General features: G+C 47.6%; 1 non-coding gene across 1 annotated transcript; it reads left to right on the top strand.

Moving 5' to 3' along the window:
* Positions 1 to 5,892: 5,892 nt before the first annotated feature.
* TRNAT-AGU (transfer RNA threonine (anticodon AGU)) lies at positions 5,893 to 5,964 on the top strand. Its single transcript has one exon. It is a non-coding gene; the product is annotated as a tRNA-Thr (tRNA).
* The last annotated feature ends 1,155 nt before the right edge of the window (positions 5,965 to 7,119 follow it).

Here is a 7,119-nt window from a genome sequence, read left to right as displayed (position 1 = left end):
GAGCTGGCAACCAGATTCAGATCTCTCACTCTTTTGTTGTTGTTGTTGTATTTGTGTGTTTATGCATGCATGCACTTGGAAGTCATGGAGATCTCTGGTGACTGACTGTCAAGGGTCTTGCCATGAATTTCTATACACTGTTGTTCTGATGTTCCTTTGCTCTTTTGCTTTCCTCATCACTATCTCTTTGCAACAAAGTTATCAAGAAGAGTCTGCTGGCCTGGAGGTTGCCTAAGAGACCAAGGTCGACCGGCCGGGTTAGATGCACCTGGGAGGGGAAGGGCTATTGGACTTCCCGGGCATAGTTCTCACTTTAGCTTTCCGCTTTCCCTTTGAAACTGTTATATTAAATATATATAAGGGAGACAAAGACTGGTTCCACCAGTCTTTGCAAAACCTGCCATGCCTGACACAGTTATTGAGGTTCAATAAACTGCTATTATATTAATGGTCTGTTTGACGTTCCTGAGAGACTGAGGACTTGACACTGACCCCTATTGGGGGCCTGGAAAATATTCAGAGAGGTAGCTGAATAAAGCCTGCCTCTGCCTCCCGACTGCTGGTATTCCAAGGAGGTCTCCCATCCACGTACTTGCCGGAGTTGACCCTACTTAGCTTCTGAGATCTGACAAGATCAGGTTTTCCTGGGCTATCCAGGTCAGGAGAACCAGAAGTTCAGATGATGTATTATTATGGTACATAACCAATACAAACAATTTAAGAAGCCAATTCATTCAAATCCAATGTATGAAGTACTCAAACATTTAGGCATGGTTGTTACGGTAAAATAAAAATATTCGAAAAGGGAGTTTGCAAAATATACAAAAAAGGATAAAAACGGTCAACTTTAAGTCCCTCCTTTACAAAATCATCACGAATTCTCCGGGCAGCCACAAGAAATCTGGCGCAATCATACGTAAATTGGAGATTAGAGTCTGCGAACAATATATTTCTAGTTTTGGAGTCCAAAAGGCCCTGGCATCTCTCTAGCAAAGGATGAATATAGTCAGGAGAACCAGAATCTCATCTTGCAGTCCATTCCTTTGCAGGATACCCCTTCCCAGGGACAAACAAGTGAAACAGCCTTATACTGAATCGGACCCTGGGTCCATCAGATTCAGTACTGTCTACTCACACTGGCTCTCCAGGGTCTCAGACTGAGGTCTTTCATATCACCTGCTCCCCAATCCTGTTTTTAAACTGGAGATGTCGAGAGCTAAAACTGCAACCTTAAGAACATAAGAGAAGCCATGTTGGATCAGGCCAATGGCCCATCCAGTCCAAGACTCTGTGTCACAGTGGCCCAAAAAAACCCCAACCAAGTGCCATCAGAAGGTCCACCAATGGGACTAGAAGCCCACCCACTGTACCCTCCCCAAGTGCCAAGAATACAGAGCATCGCTGCCCCAGACAGAGAGTTTCAACAATACCCTGTGGCTAATAGCCACTGATGGACCTCTGCTCCATATGCTTATCCAGTCCCCTCTTGAAGCTGTCTATGCTTGTAGCCGCCAACACTTCCAGCCTTCTAAATGACAAGCAGATGCTCTCCCATTCAGCCACAGCAGCTCCCCAATGACATCCACTAGTGTGAGTGCACATGTGTGCGTATTAAAAAGTATATTAAAATAGATAGAGCATGGCAGCAATCTTGGGTTGCCAAACTTCAGGTGGGCAAATCAACAAAATGGGATCGCAGTTCATTTTACTGGCAATACAAAACCAAAAACGGAAAAAAAACACCGCGATACACAAGCTAACAATGTTTAGTAAAACTTTTAAAGAGTCATGTGAAACTACTGCATGCATTATAAAGAAGTACAACTTTACAACAATACAAGAAGGGTCCATCCCATGAGCAGCCAGATATAAGCTCATTTCGTCAGGGACTTCCTCAGGAGTGTTCCTATTTCCTTCAAGGTTATCAGCCTCTTTTTACAATTCATTGTCAATGCTTTTTGCAGAAAGTAAAGACGCTGGGCCACAGTAATAAAGGCCAGTAATAATGGCCAGGGAGCAGGCAGGCAGCCAGATCCCAGCCGGTGTCACCAAAGGGCCCAAGCCCAACCACTTTGTCCCCCCGATGGCAAAGCAAAGTCCAGGCATTCATGACCCCCCCCCCCCTCGCCCCTGCGGCTGGCTGGCTGGCTGGCTTGCAGATCAAAGTCCTGATGTCTTCAGGCTGGCGGTGCCAGTGAGGGCCAGGCCGCCGGCCTGCACCACCCACCCACTCACCCGCACTCACTTACTCTCATCCCCACGTTTAGTAAAACGTTTAAAGAGTCATGTGAACACTCCTGAGGAAGTCACTGACGAAATGAGCTTATATCTGGCAGCTGATGGGATGGACCCTTCTTGTATTGCTGTAAAGTTGTACTTCTTTATAATGCATGCAATAGTTTCACATGACTCTTTAAAAGCCCAACCACTTCCTCCCCCTGACAGCAAAGCAAAGCGCCGGCATTGGTGACCCCACCCTCGCCCCAGCTGCTGGTTCGCTCACTTGCTTGCCCTGCTTGTATGACCAGGGTCCTTGGCAGGCAAACAGATCAAAGTCCTGATGTCTTCAAGCTGGTGGCACCAATGAGGGCCGGGCAACCAGCCTGCACCACCCACCCGCTCTCACTTACCCATGAGCGCCAATGCAAGATTTTTTTCTTTAAGCGAGCTGCACAAAGCTTCAGGCAGCTGGATTCCTGGGTGCTCTGCTGCTTCCCCGGTGCCCGAGTTAGAGGCTTGCTCAGGGACCAGGGCTTTTCCTGAGCCGGAACACTGGCTAGGCCGGCCAGAACTAGCCAAGCCAGCCGGAACGGCGTTCTGGTGTGTTCCGGTTCAAAAAAAAGCCCTGGATGAAAGTATATTACATACTAAATCAGGGGTCCTCAACCTTTTTAAATAGGGGGCCAGTTCACTGTCCCTCAGACTGTTGGAGGGCCGGACTGCCGTTACTGTACAAGGCCGCGGGCCGTCAGTTCTCCGTCTTCTGCATCTCTCTCCCTTCCCCACACCACACACCCTGGCCTGGGAACTCACCTCACCTTGGTATCACCTCACACTCTGTCTCCGCCGCCTCAGCCCAGTGCCAGAAGTGTGCGTTGCTAACGCAAGTTTAGGTCGAACGTCACTTCCGGTCTGATTTTACCATAACCCGGCGGGCCGCATAAACGTCCTCAGCGGGCCGCATCTGGCCCGCGGGCCGTAGGTTGAGGACCCCTGTACTAAATAAATATACCGACACATTTTTAAAAATAAAATAAAATATTGCAGGGGTGGCCAGCGGTAGCTCTCCAGATGTTTTTTGCCTAAAACATCTGGAGAGCTACCATTGGCCACCCCTGAAATATTGTATTTTGGGAAAGGAAAGCGTTCTTCCACATGCCATTAAACATGAAATAAATAAATAAAGGGGGGAGGGATGGAAGTATTATACACACTAAATGAATATACCAACACATTTTTTTAAAAAAAATATTAAAATATCGTAACTGTGGGAAAGTGCTGTCCTTGTGGATGCCGTTAAACATGAAACATCTTTAAATCAAGGTGAAAATGAAAGGTGGAGGCCTTCAGAGCCATTCGGCATGATTACACGGAATGCTGGGAAAGGCCGTGACTTTTCTTTCCGAGCGCCTGGGAGCAACTGAGCCATTTTACTTGTCTTGATTTACTAGACAATATAAATACTGCATAAGATGCATTTCTTCCGCAGGTCAGGGTGGCCTACAGGGATAAGAATTTATTTGCCATTTTGCTTATTTCTAAAAAAGTCAAAAGCTCAGAGCAATCCTAACCAGAGGTGGAGACCCTTCTAAGTCAACTAACTTTTAAAGATATCACTTTGTTTAGGATTGCGCTGCTAGAACATTGCCCCCACAGACAGAAGGAAGAGACGGACACAAGGGTTTGGGTAACTAAGGGCTAGGGTTGCCAATCCCCAGGTGAGGGCAGGGGATCCCCTGGTTTGGAGGCCCTCCCCCCGCTTCAGGGTCGTCAGAAAGCGGGGGAGGGGAGGGAAATGTCTGCTGGGAACTATTATTCCCTATGGAGATTTATTCCCATAGAAAATCATGGAGAATTGTTCTGCGGGTATCTGGGGCTCTGGAGGGGCTGTTTTTTGGGATAGAGGCACCAAATTTTCAGTAGAGCATCTAGTGCCTCTCCCCAAAATACCCCCCAAGTTTCAAAATGATTGGACCAGGGGATCCAATTCTATGAGCCCCAAAAGAAGGTGCCCCTATCCTTCACTATTTCCTATGGAAGGAAGGCATTGAAAAGGTGTGCCGTCCCTTTAAATGTGATGGCCAGAACTCCCTTTGGAGTTCAATTATGCTTGTCACAGCTTTGATCTTGGCTTAACCCCTAATGTCTCCTGGCTCCACATGTCTCTTGAATTGGACTTGGCAACCCTACTAAGGGCCACTATTATTAAACTAACAACAAGGGCTATAAACATAACAGGCAGCACGGCAGAGAAAGGGGACGAAATACCCCTCCCCTGCTGCATGATGGGCGAGCCACCCTGCCCCTAGGTATAGCCAAAATGCATGGCTCGTACCCGGCTGGCCTAGCAAAAGTTATGCCCTGGAGTTCCAGCCCTCATCCGCCCGGCTGAAGGGCGGATCATTCCATGCAAACCCGAGGCAGTCCGCTTCATCACTCAACTAATCCACACGGGCCAGGAATGATTTAGCTAGACCCCGTGCCCCAAAACTGGGGTGCTATTGGTGCTCACCGAGCTGCATAACGGAAGTTAGGCAAAAAACCCAGCCAACCTGAAAGTGACCAGCCTACTTAAACCAGCCACACCCTAGCCAATTCCACAATCCCTTGTACAAGCAGTGTGAGGTAGGCAAAAAACACCACTTCCAACAGCCAAACAGGAAGAGATGAAAAAATTCCTACCCAGTCCCCTATAAATTAAGAGCAACCAGCTATCGCCCACACTGCCTCAAGGGCGGGAGGGTGAGCCAAGCACGAGGGGAAGACTGGGAGGCAGAAGCAGAGACAGCTGTTAAGGCGTACCTGCTCCGCCCTCACCTCCCATAATGCCCTGCCCACTCCTCCTGCTTACAAAGGGGCAAAACGGCCCCCCGGAGACAAGGCTGTGCAGCCTGCCTCCGGTTGGGAGCCGCATTATCATTCTAACTTAACAGTGCTTTTGTAACAGCAGATCACAAAAGCAACACAAGGAGGCCATCTTCAGACAAGGCTGAAGTCCCTACTGACTTGAGGTACTACCCAGATAGGCAGGAAAACAGGACTTTGTACATGAAACAACAGAAAATGAAGGGGGAGAAATGACTCAGCAGGGAGTGAACATGCTCCAGGAGTCATGGAACGCTAAGCAAGCTAAGAAGGGGCAAGCCCTTTAGAGCTTATTGAATTCTGGAGGGAGAGAATAAGAGGAATTCCCAATTGATTTATGGAATGGGGGAATTTCCAAATTCCTCTTCTCTCACACAGTCCCTTGCAAACCCCCAAGCTTGTTCATCTTCTTACAGAGGAGGAAGAAAAAGAGTTTGGCTGATTTCGCACTCACCTTACACCGCTCTCACATCCGTCTTCTCGATGCGGCGTCCTCCCGATTTCCCACTATTTGTGTCGGAGCTGCAGCAAACATCGCACATCGCTGGTTTTTAGCGGTTTCCCTTCGCTGTGTGAAAACCACGATGTTTGCTGCAGCCCTGGCGCAAATAGTGGGAAATCGGGAGGGCGCCGCGCTGAGAAGACAGACGTGAGAGCGGCGTAAGGGTGAGTGCGAAATCGGTCTTCGTTTTATACCCCGTTCTTCACTATCTGAAGGAAGAGCAGCTTACAATTGCCTTCCCTTCCTTCTTCTAGGGAGGCTAAAATCCATACGCAGGTTGTCACACAATGATTACATAAGTCAGAGGGACGGTGGCTCAGTGGTAGAGCATCTGCTTAGTAAGCAAAAGGTCCCAGGTTCAATCCCTGGCAGCTCCAACTAAAAGGGGTCTAGGCAAATAGGCGTGAAAAACCTCAGTTTGAGACCCTGGAGAGCTGCTGCTTGTCTGAGTAGATAATACTGACTTTGATGGATCTGATTCAGGGTCTGATTCGGCATAAGACAGCTTCATATGCTCATAAGTGGCAATTTCACTTCAAGTCCATATGCATGGAAACACCAGCTGACTTTGCCTTGTACATATATGGTGAAGCAGGCACATCTCCAATTATTGGATGCGGTGACCTCCATGATGTTCACCATACATGGAAATTCTCCAGAGGACTGTGATTGAAGCAGCCATACTCTACACAACAATAAGACTAAACAAAATGGCGGTCGTCAAGCCCTGAGGTTTTAAAGACCACTTTTCTCAATCCCATTTGGGAACTGGACTGCTGTTTAGTTAAGTCTGTTCATTTTTAAGTTATTCATGGGATCAGCCCTAAAACAGGTGATGCCTAAGTTCTTTTATCTTGCTGTTACACACCAATTCTGCCTTCCCACTGCATAGGGGAAAGCAAATTGTGTGTCTGTGTAGAATATGAGAAAGGAAAAACAAAGAAAGCACAAATGTGGTTGTTCAATTTGGCTAGCCTACACAAGGCTGTGCTCTGTAGATTAGTGGATGAAATATTAGCAGCGTCAGACACCTCCAGGAAGAGTGAAGCATCTGGCAAAAAAAAAGAGAAAGAAACTATTATAAAGCAATTTCTTGACGCTTACCCGAGACCAGGAAACGGTAAATGGTAGAAAAGAAAATCCTAATAGGTTATACATTGTCAGGGATTCCATTCTCCAAAGCAGAGACCTTGCTAATCTACACTGGGGAGGAAGGTAGATTCTTGTGGGTCTTTTGGCAACAGGCTGTTGGGGGCAGGGTCTGTCGGTCCATTTCACCCTGAGTGGTTGACAAAAAATGGCAGTGCCCTAGAGAGTGTGCTACTATATAAATACATATATAGTAGTTTTAACTACATAGTTGTTTAAGGTCTTGAGCAATCTGGGACTCACGCATCCGTGGGACCATCTCCACTGGTATGTCCCTGGGGGAGCTTTATGTTCTGCAAATAACAATCTGTTGATTCCTGGCCCCAAAGATGTCCAGCTGTCCTTGACTAGGGCCAGGGCTTTTTCAGTTCTGGCCCCAACCT

The sequence above is a fragment of the Heteronotia binoei genome, chromosome 19 (assembly GCF_032191835.1).
Source record: "Heteronotia binoei isolate CCM8104 ecotype False Entrance Well chromosome 19, APGP_CSIRO_Hbin_v1, whole genome shotgun sequence".
NCBI lineage: Eukaryota > Metazoa > Chordata > Lepidosauria > Squamata > Gekkonidae > Heteronotia > Heteronotia binoei.
Note: the sequence above shows the minus strand (reverse complement) of the source record. Positions and strands in the feature narration are given on the sequence as shown.